Source organism: Cervus elaphus, chromosome X, assembly GCF_910594005.1.
Source record: "Cervus elaphus chromosome X, mCerEla1.1, whole genome shotgun sequence".
NCBI lineage: Eukaryota > Metazoa > Chordata > Mammalia > Artiodactyla > Cervidae > Cervus > Cervus elaphus.
In genome coordinates, this window is record NC_057848.1 from 86868753 (window position 1) to 86888562 (window position 19810).

A 19810-nucleotide genomic window follows, 5' to 3' on the forward strand; every position below is an offset into this window, starting at 1 on the left:
CTACCTATATTTGAGCAATAAAAATAATTCTTCAGACAGTGGTTTTCATTCAGAGACAATTTTGCCCCTAGGGGACATGGGTCCCATCTGAAGCATTTTTGATGTCACAAATGGTGTCAGGGAGCAGCAACTAGTGGGCAGAGGCTAAGGATGCAGCTCAACATGCTACAATTTACAGGACAACACTCGACAAAAAAGAATTATTGAGTCCAAAATGTTCATAGTGCCAAAGTCAAGGAACCCTGCCTTAAGCATACACTTTCAGCACTTGTCAAATGCTTCAAATTTTATTGTGTAATATTTAAGACATACAAAAATATATACATAAGATAATGATTCTATGTGTCTACCACCGAGATTAAGAAATAAAGAGCATTCAATCTCCTTTGTGTATTCCTTCCTGACTGACTCTCTAAAATATTATGTAAAGAGATTATAATATTCACCACATTGTATCTATATTACTCTGTGTCAAAGTATGCTGTAGCCAGTTAACTATACTATATTACTGCAAATTATACCATAACTATCATATGACTTTACTAGATTTGACGAATAGGTTCATTTTTATTTACCCGGGAGATCTAGAATTAGAACATTGAAAAAACAATACAGTAAGTAAATATTTATTCCTTTTATGTAGAAAGAAATATTTTGAGTATTTAACCTCCTGAATACATAAAAAAGAGAAGGTGGTTTTATAGATATAATCAATTACAAACGTGATTTACTTCATTAAATATATGACTGCAAGCTAAATCACTTCTGTCGTGTCTAACTCTATGCGACCCTATGGACTGAAGCCTGCCAGGGTCCTGTGTCCATGGGATTCTCCTGGCAAGAACACTGGAGTGGGCTGCTGTTTCCTCCTCCAGGGGATCTTCTTGATCCAGGGATCAAACTTGCATCTCTTATGTCCACCTGCATTGGCAGGTGGGTTCTTTACTACTGGCACCACCTGGGAAGCCCAAATATAGGACTAGCCATCAATCTTTGGATTCAAAGAAAATAAATATAATTTTTTAAAAAAGAGTAGGAAATTGGCAAGAAAAAACAGTGCAATTGTTCTCCATCTCCGTTAGTTTACTGAGGGAACTGAAGCCTGGACACTCTGCCATCCGTTTCTCTTGGGCTGAAGGACTTAAGATTTTTGTACAGAAGTAAACTCATAGCTACAAATGAGAGTAGGGAATCTGGGTCTAACCTGGCTTCTCATTTTCTAATTCAGGTTTCTGAAAGTCTGAGGAAAATGAAGGCACTTTCCAAGTTTTACAATTGCAAGAAAATTCCTGGTCTACCCCCGACATCATCTCATTTATAGAGCCAATGGATGTGTAGTATGAAAAAGGCAGAATTTTAATGAAATTCTACCATAGATTAAAGTCTACAGGGCAGCATAAAATACAACCTTTGAGGACACATCTTGCTCAACTATTAATAAAATTATATTTTTTCAAGCTATAAATAGACTTTTTTTTTTCATTTTTAAAATATGGTTTACAGTCTGATTAGGACAAGAAAAAAAATAATAAATTGTTTAAAGCTGCCTCTTCTTCATTTGTGAACCAGTCTGGTATCAGCAGTGGACAATAGCACAATCAGTGATGGTGACAAATGAAATACTGGTATTAATTAACAATAGATATAGAGGGGATGAAAATAAACAGTCATCACCATCACATTTCTTTGGAATACATGTAGTTTTACCAATGGACTGAAAGTAGCACAAACGGCCAAAGAAAATTTCAGTGGACAAAAGGGGGAAAAAAATTACTTCTAATCAGTTAGAAAAAAAGATGAAAAAGAACAGCAGCTCACATATATAAGTATTTTGAGACTGCAGTAGCATGCCATAAAGTAACTGTTTATTCCACCAGGATGCGAAATGGGAAAGAAATGTTTTATCATTGTTACTGTCATTGCTAATGTTTCATTCCCCCTTAAGAATTACAAAAATGAACGTGGTAATACAAGTTGTCATTTCAGAGAAAAATCTTTTCAAATTTTCCAATACTAATGCCATTATCACCTTAATTGATATACTTGTAGTTTTCTAAAGTCATAAACCCTTGTACAGTGCAGGAACACATGCAGATTCACACGGCTGCATAAAATACAGATGGTCGATAGCCATGAAAATAAGTTCTACGTAGATCAATGATTACAAAGATGGATTGAGGAGACAAAAACGAGCTCTACTATTACACATGCATGAACTTCCTGAAATTAAGAATAATTATACTCTAGAACTGGTTAACTGAAGGAAGTTGAAGAATCTTTTTTCCCTGCAGGATCGATAGATACCCATCTATCTTTGATGACTTAGGAGGAGCATTGCCTGCAATCAAGGGAATGGACTGTATGACCTTTGCTTCACTCACATCATTTTGTCAGGACCCAACAGTAAATTCTATAAATCATAAAATCTGTTTTGAGACATAAAATATTTGAAATCATAATCATGTGGCTCCCTGTAGAACATACACAATGGATTCAGAGCTGGATATTTGAATGGGTTCCCAAAAAATAATAGAGCCAGCATAAGTCGAAACTATCTGAGGGACAAAAATCCAGCTAGAATATTCCATACCTCTTTGCCCCTTTCTTATTTGCCCATTTCTGTTCCCCTCTAACTGTCAAAAAACCGAATTAGAGGAATGAGATCACTATGCAATTGAAACAACCTCCTAACTTATGCTCTCCAGAATATATATCATGCCTTATCTAACCTGTTGGTTCCTATCCTAGGTAAGAAGAATGAAGAATTAAGCAGTTAAAAACAAAAAATGAGTATCTCTCTACACACCAAGAGTCACCTTAGCAATCCCACAGGCAGACCACTCAGGCAAGACAACACCTAAAGAAAGAGTCAGCCTGTCTGCACACAATGGAGAATGATAGAGAACCCGAACTCAAGCCTCAGTGATTCACTGAAAATCTTCCTCCTTTTCCCCTTTAAAAACGGTCATGGCTGAGCAGAATCTTTGGAGTTGGTCTCTAGACATGAGTCCACCTTCTCCACAGATTGCCAGCTGTACTGAGTAAAACACCTTCCCTTTCTACTAACACCTCAAAAGTTATTGGCTTATGAGAAGCAAACAGCCAAATCTGGGTTTGCTAACACATACATTACCCCAAATCCAAGAGAAACCCCAAATGCAAGAGATACCCCCAAATGCAAGAGATACCCCAAATCCAAGAGAAAATCAAGTAAGACAGTAGGCACTGAGAGAGAGCATCAGAGGGCAGACAGACTGAAACCATAATCACAGACAACTAGCCAATCTGATCACTTGGACCACAGTCTTGTCTAACTCAATGAAATTAAGACATGCCATGTGGGGCCACCCAAGACGTGTGAAAGGTCATGGTGGAGAGGTCTGACAGAATGTGGTCCACTGGAGAAGGGAATGGAAAACCATGTCAGTATTCTTGTGTTGAGAACCCCATGAACAGTATGAGAAGACAAAATGATAGGACACTGAAAGATGAACTCCCCAGGTCAGTAGGTGCCCAATATGCTACTGGAGATCAGTGGAGAAATAACTCCAGAAAGAATGAAGGGATGGAGCCAAAGCAAAAACAACACCCAGTTGTGGATCGGACTGATAATAGAAGCAAGGTTTGATGCTATAAAGAGCAATATTGCATAGGAACCTGGAATGTTAGGTCCATGAATCAAGGCAAATTGGAAGTGGTCAAACAGGAGATGGCAAGAGTGAACACCAACGGTCTAAAAATCAGCAAACTAACATGGACTGGAATGGGTGAATTTAACTCAGATGACCATTATATCAACTACTGTGGGCAGGAATACCTTAGAAAAAATGGAGTAGACATCATAGTCAACAAAAGTCCAAAATGCAGTACTTGGATGCAATCTCAAAAACGACAAAATGATCTCTGTTTGTTTCCAAGGCAAACCATTCAATATCACGGTAGTCCAAGTCTATGTGCCGACCAGTAACACTAAAGGAGGTGAACTTGAACAGTTCTACGAAGACCTACAAGACCTTCTAGAACTAACGCCGAAAAAAGATGTCCTTTTCATTATATGGGACTGGAATGCAAAAGTAGGAAGTCAGAAACACCTGGTGTAACAGGCAAATATGGTCTTGGAGTACAGAATGAAGCAGGGCAAAGGCTAAGAGTGTTCTGCCAAGAGAACGCACTGGTCATACCAAACACCCTCTTCCAACAACACAAGAGAAGACTCTACATCTGGACATCACCAGATGGTCGACACCAAAATCAGATTGATTATATTCTTTGCAGCCAAAGGTGGAGAAGGTCTATACAGTCAGCAAAAACATGACTGGGAGCTGACTGTGGCTCAGATCATGAACTCCTTATTGCCAAATTCAGACTTAAGTTGAAGAAAGTGGAGAAAACCAATAGACCATTCAGGTATGACCTAAATCAAATTCCTTATGACTATACAGTGGAAGTGAGAAATAGATTTAAGGGATTAGACCTGATAGACAGAGTGCCTGATGAACTATGAATGGTGGTTCCTGACATTGTACAGGAGAGAGGAATCAATATCATCCCCAAGAAAACGAAATGCAAAAAAAGCAAAATGGCTGTCTGAGGTGGCTTTACAAATAGCTGTGAAAAGAAGGGAAGTGAAAATAAAGGGGGAAAGGAAAGATATACCTATTTGAATGCAGAGTTCCAAAGAAAAGCAAGGAGATAAGAAAGCCTTCCTCAGAGATCAATGTGAAGAAATAAATGAAAACAATAGAATGGGAAAGACTAGAGATCTCTTCAAGAAAATTAGAGATACCAAGGGAACATTTTATGCAAAGATGGGCTCAAAAAAGGGTAGAGACCTAACAGGAGCAGAAGAAATTAAGAAGAGGAGGCAAGAATACACAGAAGAACTGTACAAAAAAGATCTTCATGACCCAGATAATCAAGATGGTGTGATCACTCACCTAGAGCCAGACATCCTGGAATGTGAAGTCAAGTAGGCCTTAGAAAGCATGAACAAAGCTAGTGGAGGAGAAGGAACTCCAGTTGAGCTATTTCAAATCCTGAAAGATGATGCTGTGAAAGTGCTGCACTCAATATGCCAGTAAATTTGGAAAACTCAGCAGTGGCCACAGGACTGGAAAAGGTCCGTTTCAATTTCAATCCCAAAGAAAGGCAATTCCAAAGAATGTTCAAACTACGGCACAATAGCATTCATCTCACATGCTAGTAAAGTAATGCTCAAAATTCTCCAAGCCAGGCTTCAGCAATACGTGAACTGTGAAGTTCCAGATGTTCAAGCTGCTTTTAGAAAAGGCAGAGGAACCAGACATCAAGTTGCCAACATCTGCTGGATCATCGAAAAAGCAAGAGAGTTCCAAAAAAACATATATTTCTGCTTTATTGACTATGCCAAAGCGTTTGACTGTGTGGATCACAATAAACTGTGGAAAATTCTGAAGGAGATGGGAATACCAGACCACCTGACCTGCCCCTTGAGAAACCTATATGCAGTTCAGGAAGCAACAGTTGGAACGGGACATGGAACAACAGACTGGATCCAAATAGGAAAAGGAGTACGTCAAGGCTGTATATTGTCACCCTGCTTATTCAACTTATATGCAGAGCACATCATGAGAGACGCTGGGATAGAAGAAGCACAAGCTGGAATCAAGGTTGCCGACAGAAATATCAATAACCTCAGATATGCAGATGACACCACCCTTATGGCAGAAAGTGAAGAGGAACTAAAAAGCCTCTTGATGAAAGTGAAAGAGGAGAGTGAAAAAGTTGGCTTACAGATCAACATTCAGAGAACGAAGATCATGGCATCTGGTCCCATCACTTCATGGCAAATAGATGGGGAAACAGTGGCTGACTTTATTTTTCTGGGTTCCAAAATCACTGCAGATGGTGACTACAGCCATGAAATTAAAAGACGCTTACTCCTTGGAAGGAAAGTTATGACCAACCTAGACAGCATATTAAATAGCAGAGACATTACTTTGCCAACAAAGGTCCATCTAGTCAAGGCTGTGCTTTTTCCATTAGTCATGTATGGATGTGAATGTTGGACTATAAAGAAAGCTGAGCATAGAAGAATTGATGCTTTTGAACTGTGGTGTTGGAGAAGACTCTTGATAGTCCCTTGGACTACAAGGAGATCCAACCAGTTAATCCTAAAGGAAATCAATCCTGGGTGTTCATTGGAAGGACTGATGTTGAAGCTGAAAGTCCAATAATTTGGCCACCTGATGCGAAGAGCTGACTCATTTGAAAAGACCGTGATGCTGGGAAAGATTGAGGGCAGGAGGAGAAGGGGATGACAGAGGATGAGATGGTTGTATGGCATCACCGACTCAATGGACATGGGTTTGGATGGACTCCGGGAGTTGGTGATAGACAGGAAAGTCTGGCGTGCTACGGTTCATGGGGTCACAAAGATTCGGACACGAATGAGTGACTGAACTCAACTGAAGTGAAATTACAGAAAAACATCTATGGAGGTATTTCTGTAATTTCATGGTAAGGAGAGCTGCATTTCACCACAGGATTATTATTAAGGAAGACTAGGGCCCATTACCTAAAAAAAAAAAAAAAAAAGTCCCTGGAGGCTCAGCTGTAAAGAATCTGCCTACAATGCAGGAGATGCAGGTTCAATCCCTGGGTCTGGAGGATGCCCTGGAGAAGGAATTGTAACCCAAGCCAGTAATCTTACCTGGAAAATCCCATGGATAGAGGAGCCTGGGAGGCTACAGTCCATGGGATTGAAAGAGCTGGTCATGACTTAAGTGAGTAAATCACCACCATACAAAAAAAAAAAAAAATAGTTAAAATGAAAGATAGGAAGAAAGGAAAGGAGGAGGGAGGAGGAAAGGAAGAAATGAATGAAAATTCAGAGAAAACAAATTAAGTGGAAGAGGAGCAGAAAATAATACATCAGATAGTTGTATGCCCAACAGAAATTCATCTGTCCCTTAAAAATAAGTGTGATAGAGACCAAAAGACAAGAACATTTGCTTAAGGAATTCAGGTGTCTGATATGAAGTGTGGATTATTTTAACAAAGAACTATCAGAAAATAACAACTATTTTAAAGACATCACTGCAATTCAGTATATCAAAAGAGCTATCTTTCCCCCTGATATCATGATCTTCTTCATTACTCCTCAGTACTCTCTACTGGGCTAGATTTTGTGAGGCACCAGTGAACCTGGCACTGTCCTGATATGCTGGCTCCCTTTGTTCTGATTTCTTTAACATGATCCATCCCCTCAACCTGAGTAGCCTCCAGAAATGTGGAACTTAACTTTCCAGCAGTCACTTTTTTCACTACCAACCTCAAAAATTTCTCTGATCTGTAAACTAGATCACTTGTTTAGTTGTTGAGAGTCCCTTGGACTGCAAGGAGATCAAACCAGTCAATCCTAAAGGAAATCAACCTTGATTATACATTGGAAAGACTGACGTTGAAGCTGAAGCTCCAATCCTTTGGCTACCTCATGGGAAGAGCTGACTCATTACAAAAGACCCTGATGCTGGGATAGATTGAAGGCAAGAGGAAAAGGGGATGACAGAGGACAAGATGGTTGGGTGACATCACCAACTCAAAGGAGTTTGAGAAAGCTCCAGGAGATGGTAACGGACAAGAACGCCTGGCATGCTGCAGTCCATGAGGTCACAAAGAGTCATACACAACTGAGCGACTAAACTAGAACAATCATTTCCTTGCAAGTTCAGTTCAGTGGCTCAGTCATGTCCAACTCTTTATGACCCCATGGACTGCAGCACACCATGGTTACCTGTCCATCACCAACTCCCAGAGCCTACTAAAACTCATGTCCATCACATGCCATCCAACCATCTCATCCTCTGTCGTCCCCTTCTCGTCCTGCTTTCAATCTTTCCCAGCATCAGGGTCTTTTCCAATGAGTTGGTTCTTCGCATCAGGTGGCCAAAGTATCGAAATTTCAGCTTCAGTATCAGTCCTTCCAATGAATATTCAGGACTGACCTCCTTTAGGATGGACTAGTTGGATCCCCTTGCAGTCCAAGGGACTCTTAAGCGTCTTCTCCAACACCACAGCTCAAAAACATCAATTCTTCTACGCTCAGCTTTCTTTATAGTCCAAATCTCACATCAATACCTGACTACTGGAAAAACCATAGCCTTGACTAGATGGAACTTTCTTGGCAAAGTAATGTGCCTGCTTTTTATTATGCTGTCTAGTTTGGTCATAGATTTTCTTCCAAGGAGCAAGTGTCTTTTTATTTCACAGCTGCAGTCACCATCTGCAGTGATTTTGGAGCCCCAAAATGTAGAGTCTGTCACTATTTCCATTGTTTCCCATCTATTTGCCATGAAGTGATGGGACCAGATGCCATGATCTTATTTTCTGAATGCTGAGCTTTAAGCCAACTTTTTCACTCTCCTCTTTCACTTTCATCAAGAGGCGCTTTAGGACTTCTTTGCTTTCTGCCGTAAGGGTGGTGTCATATGCTGACTGTTTCTCCATATTTGGCTACAAAGAATTTAATCAATCTGATTTCGGTATTGACCATCTGGTTATTTCCATGTGTAGAGGCTTCTCTTGTGTAGCTGTAAGAGGGTGGTTGCTATGACCAGTGGGTTTTCTTGGCAAAACTCTGTTAGCCTTTGACCTGCTTTGTTTTGTACTCCAAGGCCAAATTTGCCTGTTACTCTAGGTAGCTGTTGTGTCCCTACTTTTGCATTCCAGTCCCCTATAATGAAGAGGATATCTTTTTTGGGTGTTAGTTGTAGAAGATCTTGTAGGTCTTCACAGAACTGTTCAACTTCAGCTTTTGCAGCATTACTGGTCAGCAATAGACTTGGATTACATAGATTTGGATTACTGTGATATTGAATGGTTTGCCTTGGAAACAAACAGAGATCATTCTGTCGTTTTGAGATTGTATCCAACTACTGCATTTTGGACCCTTGTTGCCTATGATTTCCTTGCAAATGATTCCCCAAATTCTTAACTTCAGTCCTCATCTCTATTCTGACTTCCAACACATACTCTATTGCAATTTATCCATAACAATTTTCTCTTCTACCCTGGAAGTATTTTTTTCTCTCACATGATTTACTTAGTTTTATTAACAGTACAACCATTCTATCACCAACATTTTACAATGAATCTTTTCTTTGTAACTTCTTATTTATTCACCTTTCCTTTATTTCTCTACCTACAATGTATTTTGAGACCTCACTGTACTTTATACTTGAAATTACAGTTATCTATTTTTAATCTCATTTCACCAAGCCACTTGGCATCCTATAGCTAAAGTAATCTTTCTAAACACAAATTTTCAAATTTAATAAGCTGGAAATCAAGTTATATAGCAGGAGTCAGAAAGTCAGATGATTATAAAGACTAGGACCAAATCAGAATGGGTAAAATGTAGTGGGTGTGGTCAGGACTATGGCAAATAGGATAGTATGTGACATTCAAATCCTACCATTTAAGCACTACAAAGACCTAAGAAAATATACTGTGAGTCACTAATTTCTGATCTCTATGATTCTAAAGCCCAACATTTACATCTTCTTTCTTATTGTCACCTACATGACTTCTGATGTACAACAGAATACAGATATTTTCCTTTATGTCTCAAGCCTTTGCTCACTACCTCTTTTCCTAGCCCTCTCTAACTGAATCCTAATAATGCTGCAAAGTCCAGTTTAACTTACACTTCTCCCAAGGAGACACTGTAGCCACAGGCCACCCAACACAAAGTGCCCCTTCGGGGAGCCTCTGTATTAATTTCTTTCTTTATTAGATTTCTTTTCTTAGAGCACTTTAGGCTTACAGCAAAACTGAGCAGCAAATACAGATAATCCCGATATATTTCCTGCCCTCGTACATGTATAGATTCCTCATCATCCCCAAGTAAAACTCTACAGTTGTTAAGGACCGATGAACCTACATTCACACATCAATATTGCCTCAAGCCCATAGTTTACATTAGGATTCAATCTTCATTTCATGCATCTATGGGATTTTAACAAACGTGTGACACGTATCCACAATTATATTACCACATAGAATATTTACTTTCACTGTCCTAAAATTCCTCTGTGCTCAGTCTTTATCCCTCCTTCCTCACTAATGCCTTGTAACTACTGATCATTTTGCTGTCATACAATACATTTAAGGGAAACTTCTAAGTCATTTAATTGGAAAACTTTTTAAAATGTTTTCTCTAGTTTTACTAAGGTCTATGACATTGTGTAACTTTAACATCATGGGTCAGGGAGATCCCCTGGAAGGGATAGGCTACCCACACCAGTATTCTTTGGCTTCCCTGGTGGTTCCGATGGTAAAGAATCCAACTGCAATGTGGAAGACCTGGGTTTGATCCCTGGGTTGGGAACGTCTTCCCCTGGAGAAGAACATGTCAACTCACGTCAGTATTCTTGCCTAGAGAATCCCCATGGACAGAGGAGTCTGGCAGGCTGCAGTCCATGGGGTCGCAAAGAGCTGGACGTGACTGATCAACTAAGCACAGCACAGCAGAAGATGTAAAATGTGATGATTTGATATATGCATATATTACAAAATGATCATCTCAGTAAGGTTCGTTTAAATACCCATCACAACACAGAACCATGATTTCTCCTTATCCTGGTGAGGACTTTTAACATTTACTCTCTTAGGAACTTCAAATATACACTACAGTACTGTTAACTATAGTTGCCATAGTGCACATTACATCTCGAGTACCTATTCATTTTGTACCCTTGGAAAAGTATCAGCCGTTCTTCCATTCCCTTCACCCTTGGCAGACAACAGTCTATTCTGTTCCTTTGAGTTTGGTTTGTCTTAATTATACATATCAGTGATACTTCATAGCATTTGTCTTTGTCTGACTTATTTCACACAGAATAATGCCTTCAAAGTCCATTTATGTTATCATATATGGCAGGATTTCATTTGAAAAATATGAATAATATTCCTGTGTGTGTATCCGTATATGTGTATGTATACATATATACATCACAATTTTTTTTAAATGAATTATTCCTGGAAAATAGTCTGGATGGAACTGTCCGTATTTTTAAAATTTTATTTAATTTTTAAAAAAATTTTGCCATACCATGTGGCTTGTCAGATCTTACTTCACCAACCTGGACCACAACAGTAAAAGGACCAATTCCTAACCACTGGAATGTCAAGGAATTCCTCACCACAACTCTTTATTCACACATCTAACAGTGGACACCTAGGTTGTTTGTATGTCTTGGCTATATATATATATATATATATATATAAAAAGCTACAATGAACATAGGCATATTGATATCTCTTCGATACACTGATTTAATTTCTATCAAATATACATACAGATGTGAGATAGCTGGATAATATTCAGCTCAATTTTCATCTTTTAAGGAATCTGCATACATTTTTTAAGTAGAGACTGTACGAATTTACATTCCCACCAATAGTATACAAGGGTTCCCTTCTTTCCTTATCCTTCCCAGTATTTTCTTTTTCATAACAGCTATTCTAATAGGTGTGAGGTGATATCTCATTGTAGTTTTGATTTGTATTTCCCTGATGATTAGTGAAATCAAGCACTTTTTCATGTACATCTTTGCCACTGGAACATCTTCTTTGGAAAATGTCTATTCAAGTCCTTTACCTAATTTTTTTTGGTAGTGTCCTTACCTGGCTTTAGTATCAGGGTAATGCTGGCCTCGTAAAATGACCTTGGGAATGTTCCTTCCTCTTCAGACTTTTGGAAGTGTTTCAAAAGGATCAATGTTAATTCTTTTTTAAAGGTTTGGCAGAAATCACCAGTGAAACAATCTTATCCCAAACATTTCTTTGAGATGTTTTTGAATACTGCTTGAATCTCCTTAGTCATTAGTGTTGTGCTCATATTTACTATTTCTTCATGAATCATGTTTGGTAGGTTATATGCCACTAGGAATTTATTCATTTCTTCAGTTAGTTGGCATCTATTTATAGTAGTCTCATGATTATGAGTATATTTTTTCAAAAATTCAGCTCTTAGTTTCATTGATCTTTTCTATTGTCTTTTAGTCTCATTTATTTCTGCTCCAATCTTTATTATTTCCTCCCTTCTACGAACTTTGAGATTCGATTTTGCTTATTTTTCTCATTCCTTGAGGAGTAGTAAGGTTGAGATCTTTCTTTGTTCTTGCTGTGTTTCTCCCTATAAATTTTCCCTGTTAGAATTGTTTTGTTTTGTTTTTTCCCCTCCATGCAATAAGTTCCGGTAGGTTGTGTTCCCATTTTGATTTGTCTCAATGTATTTGTTCTTCTTTTCCTTCTTTGATCTATAGTTATTCAGGTGTGTTATGCTTAATTTCCATATATTAATGTATTTTCCAGCTTTCCTTCTACTATTGACTACTAGTTGTAACACTGTTGTCAGAAAAGATGTGATATAATTTCAGTCTTCTTCAATTTGCTATTACCTATCATATGATCTATCTTGGAGAATGTTCCATGTGTACTTCAGAAGAGTATGTAAATGGCTGCTATTGGATGCAATATTCCGTATATGTCTGTTAGGTATATTAAATCATAGTATTGTTCAAATCCACTATTTTGCTATTCATTCAAAATGGGGTATTAAATTTTACAACTATTAGTTTATTGTTGTTTATTTCTCCTTTTAGCCCCTGTTTCAGTTCTACTATTATGTATTTTATATATTTTGATGTTCCAATGTTGGCTGCATAAATATTTACAATTATTGTGTCTTTTTGATGAACTGACCACTCTATCATTATATAATGACTGCTTTTGTTCGGGTTTTGACCATTTTTTGGCTTAATGTCTATGTTGTTTGTTATAAGTATAGCAGGGGTTTCCCTGGTGGCTTAGATGGTAAAGAATCCGCCTGCAATGCAGGAGACCTAAGTTCTATCCCTGGGTCAGGAAGATCCCCTAGAAAAAGAAATGGCTACCCACTTCAGTACTCTTGTCTAGAGAACTTCATGGACCGAGGAGCCTTGCTTTCTTTTGGTTCTTATTTGCTTGAATTATCTTTTATCGTCTTTTCAGTCTCAGTCTTTCTGTGTACTTTAAGATAGCATATCTTCTAGATAGCATATCTTTCAATCTTGTTTTTACATTCAGTTACGGTATGTCTTTTGATTGGAGAACTTAAAACATTTACCTTTAAATTAATTGCTGATAGGGATGAACTTGCTTTGTCCATTTGTTGTTTTGTGAATGTATTGTGCCATGATTCTTCTACTGTTCTCATTCTTTGTGATTTGAGTATTTTTGTGACAGTATACTTGGACTCCTTTACCAAAATCTTTTGTGTATCTACTATAGGTTTTTCCATTGTGGTTACAGTGAGGGTTAAACAAAATATATTCATAACATCCTATTTTAAGCTGATAACAATTTTACTTCAATAGCATACTAAACTTTACAATTTTACTTCTCTCTCCTAACAGATTATATTATTTTAGATTACTGATGTTATAATTTAAATTTTTATAATGCATAACAAATAAGAGATTATTAAAGTCATAAGTGTATTATGCCACAGCTGATAATGTTAGAGAATTTGACTTTGACTATATATTTACCATTACCAGTGAGTTTTACACATTCATATGTTTTTATGATTTAAATTACCATCTTTTCATTTTAGCTTTAAAAACACCCTTTAGTATTTCTTGTACAGATGTTCGAGTGATGAAGTCCCTCAGCTGTTTGTTTGAGAAAATATTTATCTTTTCAAAGGAGAAGCATTTTCTCAAACAATATTTTCTCTCCTAAAGGAAAAGATACCCAGCTTTTTTGGATAGAGTGGTCTTGGTTGAAACTTTTTGTTTCCCTCTCAATATTTGAGTATATCATTCCACATTTTCTTGGCTTATTTTTCTTTTGAGAAATTTTGATAGTCATGTAGGCTTTCTTCACTCTTTTTGATTTTTACTTCTAAGACTGGATAATTTCAAAAGGCCTACATTCCAGGTCACTTGTCTTTCTTCTGCTTGATCAAGTGTGATGTTGAATCTCTCTATTCCATTTTTCAGTTCAGTCATTGTATTATTCAGCTCTAGGATTTTTGTTTGTTCTTTTTTTTAATGATCACTTTTCCTTTGTTGAACTTCTCATTTTGTTTTTCCAATTTTGTTTAGTTGTCTTTCTGTGTATTCCTATAGTTCACTGAGTTTAAGAGGATTATTCTTATTTTTCAGAAAGATCACAGATCTCCATTTCTCTAGGGTCAGTCCTTGGAGTTTTATTAATTTCCTTTGATGGTGACATTTTTACTGGATTATTTGTAATTCTTGATTCCTTGAGTTAGTATCTGTACATTTCAATAAGTGTTCTTCTCCTCCAGACTTTATATGTTTGCTACCATAGGGTAACCTCTTCATTCACCACCTCAACCTAGGGTACTACATGAGTCAGCTGGTAGCATTTTGTTGGGTAAGTGGCATTTGCTGTTGGGATCCCTACTTGGGTGAGGCTATGGTCCATTATCTGAGGTCAGAAAGGGTGTCACTGGTTGAGCTCCACTGATGGCCTTGTGGACTTAAATGGTCCACTTGATAGACTCCCATATTGGATGGGGCTACTACCGTACTCTGCAGTCAGGTGGGGTCACTGGTAGGATTTTGCAAGTGGGCAGGGCTATGGATGGCTTTGCAACTGCTCCTGGTCAGCTGGGTCTCAGGCTGTGCTCCTTGAGTGAACGTCAGTGCTGGCTGGACTATGTTCGGGTGGAGCTGCATGCTGTGCTCTGCCATCAAGTGGGACTTCAGGCTGCACCCTAATGTTGGACAGGGCCACGGGCTGGGCCGCCTAACATAGTAAGCTATTGGCTATACTCTGCTCTTGACTGTGCTGGGCTCTCTGGTGGAGAGGGTCCTCCAACTGTATGCTGCAGTTCGGTGGGGCTACAGCCTGTTTTCTGCGGCCAGGTAGAAATAAGGCAGGATCACACCTTGCACTCTGCCATTCAGTGGGGCCACGGGCTGGACTGCATCGCTCAGTGTTTGTGGCCACTGGACTCTGGGACTCTCGGGGTTACATTCGGGCTCTGTGGTTCTGTGGAGCCAGGGAGTATGCAGAACAGTTGGGCAAGGCTGCTAGCTTTGATCCAGGGAAAAGCATGGCTGCAGCATGAGCTTCACTGTGGCCTCAGTACTCAGGCTAGGCTCCTTGGTGAGACTGGAGGTCATTCTCAACAGTTATGCAGAGGTGCAAATCTGCTTTCTTTTCTAGACCAAACAGCACAACAGGCTCCACAGCTGGTATGGCTCATTGACTGGGGACCCAAATCAGGCAGAACTGTCCAGTGGACTCCCTAGCCAGATGGGGTGACTGGTTTGATCCTGAAGATGGAAAGAGCCATTGGCTGAGATCTCTGCATGGGCATTGCTACAAGCAGAAATACAGTTTATCAGGATCTAAGTGCTGGTTGCTGTAATTCCCACCCCAGTGTCTCTGTCTCTCTTTGATCTCCAGTGGTTGACTCCCATAGATTCCCCTAGTTACCTCTATGAAGTTAGCTCCAATATAGCATTCTGAGAAGTGTAACACAATGCTGGGAGAGCTAGATGTCTACTTAGGGTCCTCTTTTCCCACTGGAGGAACTACAGGCTTGGGGGCTGGGGGGGCTCTGGGTGCAACACTGTTCCAGTCTGGTGAGACACAATGTGGTCAGAATGCAGCTGATCCCCTCACTCTTTCAGTGTGGTATTTCTTAGTCTCTGTGGCCTAGGAGGGTACTTTAGCCTCACCCGTGGGTCTGGTGCCTTTTCTCTGAATAATGTGAGGGTGGCTGAAGTTGGCAATGACTTGTATCTGCCATAGTGATTAGGAAACTTTCTATTCTGTACTGCTTTCTTCTTTGTTTTTGCCATGAACTTTCATACCAGCTTATAGATCCCTTCTCAGAATAAAATAAAATACATAAGAATGGAAAAGAAGCCAATTATATTGAAATAGTTATCAACATATTTACAAATATAAATTGTGACATAATAATAGTTCTCCTTCTTGACTAAGTCACTAAAAAATGAGACCTAGTGGCAGCTTTAATAAACAGTAAAATTTTGAAGTAGTAATGACTGTAAACAATATTTCAAGATATCTGTCACAAATGTAATGTGACAAGGAAATATTTATTATTTCTATTAGTGACAAAGTTAGAGGTCCTGTTAATACTCTTGACACTTTGGTTTGTTGCCTATATTGTTAATCAGATGGAATACTAAATATTAGCTAGCAGGTAAAGAAAATAAAGATGCAATGTTTTTCACATCTAAGTTCACGAGCCCCTGAATTCTCTTGATGGGTCCTTCATGGGAACCCCTGGTTTATACATATCTTTGTAAATTGTTCTGCAGCAATTTTATACTTCCTTCTATGTTAATCATATTTTTTCTCTATACCAACAGGAATTTTCACAGCATTTAAGAATCATTTGCATGCACTAATGTGGAGATCAGCCCTGGGTGTTCATTGGAAGGACTGATGCTAAAGCTGAAATTCCAATACTTTGGCCACCTCATGCAAAGACTTGACTCATTGGAAAAGACCCTGATGCTGGGAGGGGTTGGGAGTAGGAGGAGAAGGGGACGACAGAGGATGAGATGGCTGGATGGCATCACCAACTCGATGGACATGAGTTTGAGTAAACTCCGGGAGTTAGTGATGGACAGGAAGGCCTGGCGTGCTGCTGTTCATAGGGTCGCAAAGAGTCGGACACAACTGAGCGACTGAACTGAATGTTCTAAAATAGAATACAATTTAATTTTTCCCTCAACACTTGAATTGCTTTTTTTTTTTAAGTGCTAATTTCTTTTCTTTTTGGTCAATGTTCTATATGTAAGTGTGCCTACAACTACTTCATTTTTACCACTGATGTCCTAAAAACACTTACTGGTCTTGTATTTTTCTCTCAATAGATCAAATTAAATTACACTAAAGCAGATTTTCAAAGCTGAAATAATAACAAGAATCACCTAAACTGAGTACACATTATTTGGATCAAACTCATAACTGCATATACCAGAAGCTCCTCAACAATCTCAGGATACGGTGTACTTTTTAAGTGTTTCTTTGCTTTTTATAAGTATTTTAGGATCTTCAACTACTTCCATATAGTGAACTTGGCTTTTAGCTTAAATTAGAATATTTTGAAATAAGTGAGGCATTAGTACTTTTATTAATAACCTTAAATTTGGGGCATGATCTTGCTGATTAAAGTTTTTTATTTTTATTTTTTCAGTAAGACATTTATCTTGTCAAATAACTAAAATCTATTAGCTTTCTGGCAGGAAAGAGCTTATTGACCCATACTAGGAGAGATAATACTGTTGTTAATTCAAGTCTCTGGGAAGCAATGTGTCCTTAATTGTTTTTTGTTGTTATGAAGAGACAATGATGTCACATAAGCAACAAACTATGATTATGCATGGATGGAGTTTAGCAATGTAATCAGATAGAACTTACAGCAAAGTTAATCTGATGATACATATTTAATGCTATGCATTATCTACGTGCTACATGGTAATTAGACAAAAATGATAAACAGCTCCTTTGAACGGCAAATTGATGTTACTTTTGCATCACTGAAGCAAATCCTTTCTAGGATGAGAGGGAGAAAGGCCATGGTGATTCTCCTCTTTTATCCTGCCTGAGCAAGAAACAGTCTCCTTTGGGTACTTGAAAATCAAGTAACTCCACCCAGGACCTTCCTCCTTACCAGAAGATACTCAGACATTGGATTTGTCTGGATAAACGCGATATTAACTTTAATAACTCAGATTCACCATTTGTGCCTCATAACCAAGCACCACAGTTCCAATCAGGCATACTATTAAAGTACATGTTAAATTGTTTGCTCCTACAAGCACAACTAAGAAAATGAGTTTTGATTGAGCAGGATAAGGGATGAAAGGAAATTTTAGAGTATCTGGCATTGAGGAGGAAAGGAAACCAGCTGGGAAAAAAAAAGTTCTCAGTGGCATGTTTTCAACAGAGGGAAAACAAAATTTGTGGGGCAAAGATGCAAGCGATAAAACACAAAGATGTGAAGAAGAGAAAGATACAGGCTTGGAAAAAAGGAATGGACATCTAGAAAAGAGGAAGAGACAAGAAAGAAACAGGTTAACCCAACACCAGCAAACATGAAACGCCTGGAGGCATTGGGTATAACACAGAAGGAGCTGGGCAGGATCTACTTAGATTTTGTGATTCTCCTTCACTTATCTTCTAAGATTTAGCATAATAATGTGATTTCCCAAGCAGTCTTTTTGACTGCCTGAACTTGTTACAGTGAAAATGTTAGTGGTTCAGTGGTGTCTGATTTTTGCAACCCCAGAGACTGTAAGCCCACCAGGCTCTGTCCATGGGGATTCTCCAGGCAAAAATGATGGAGTGGGTTGCCATGACCTCCTCCAGGGGATCTTCCTGACCCCAGGGATAGAACCAGGGTTTCCTGCATTTGCAGGCAGAATATTTACCACTACACCACCTGGGAAGCTTTGACTGCCTAGTGGTTAAGATTAAAGGAGTTGAATTCAAGAATGCAGATATAATTTACTTCCATCTCCAAACAAAGCAATTCATTCCTCCCAACTGGACCAGGCAATTTAAACAGAAAAACAAATATGTCTTGTTAATGCTACAAAATCAAGTGAAACAGAAAAAAAAAAAATCCCAGGCATTACATTTCTATACAAAAATTGTTAAAGTTTGTTCATTTTAGAGGGCTATTCATCGGAGAAGTCAATGGCAACCCACTCAAGTACTCTTGCTTGGAGAATCCCAGGATGGGGGACCCTGGTGGGCTGCTGTCTATGGGGTCACACAGAGTGGGACACGACTGAAACGACTTAGCAGCAGCAGCAGAGGGCCACTCATAAGTGAGAATCCCTCTGTTCCTTACATTCTCTAAAGAGTTGAAAATATGACTTAAAAAATAATAAACGTTTTTAGTATTACTAGTAAATAAATCGTATGGTATTTGTTTTTTTTTAATAAATAAATAAATAAATATTATGGTATAAATAAATACCACATCAGCATTCTGCACATTTACATTCTTTTTTATTTACTAAGGCATGTGAAGGAAAAGCTACAGTTTTAATGGGCAAAATAAATGTGTTGATTAATTCTTCAAAATATGATTGTCTTTTACTATGATTTGACTATACAGAAGAAACTAGAAATCTTCAACTATTGAATAGGAGTCAGATGTTTGTTTGCCTTATTGTACTTTAAAATGAAACTGTCCAATTGGAAAAAAAGAGGGAGAACTAAGTCGCATTTATGCTTCTTAACTTGCTCATTCTGATTACTGGGCAAAGAATCATGTCACTAAGGCAGGCAGGACAAATGTGATCTGCTCTCCATTTCAACTCAGAGAACTGTGGACTTACTAGTTAGACAAAGAAGACACATTTTCCAAAAAGGGGATTTCTTAGCACAGTGTAACTTTTGTTGAGGTTAATAATGGTACGTCATGTTAATATAGAGCCTACATAAACTCATTAAACCTTAGTCCTATAGGCCCTATAGCATAGGGAACAAACTATATCTATGTTTAAAACATACATGAGGTGAACCAGAATGCAAGCCCACACTACACAATGGAGAAACATCTATATGGACACAGCCAGCTCAAACAATAGACACTGGGGCTCTGAGATTTGGGGACCATCTAAGGGACATATGACGAAAGTATTACAGCAGAAACTAGTCGATCACCTTAAAATCAAAGCAAACCATGTGATTCAAATACAAACAACAATAACAAAAAACCTACAAAGACTATGCCCATCCATGAAAAATCTTGCAG

At 38.5% G+C, this 19810-nt stretch overlaps 1 protein-coding gene across 2 annotated transcripts in view; it reads right to left on the reverse strand.

Annotated features, from left to right (window-relative positions):
- DIAPH2 (diaphanous related formin 2) overlaps positions 1-19810 on the reverse strand; it is a 950551-nt gene that overhangs the window by 507135 nt on the left and 423606 nt on the right. The gene's annotated exons all lie outside the window — the stretch shown is intronic.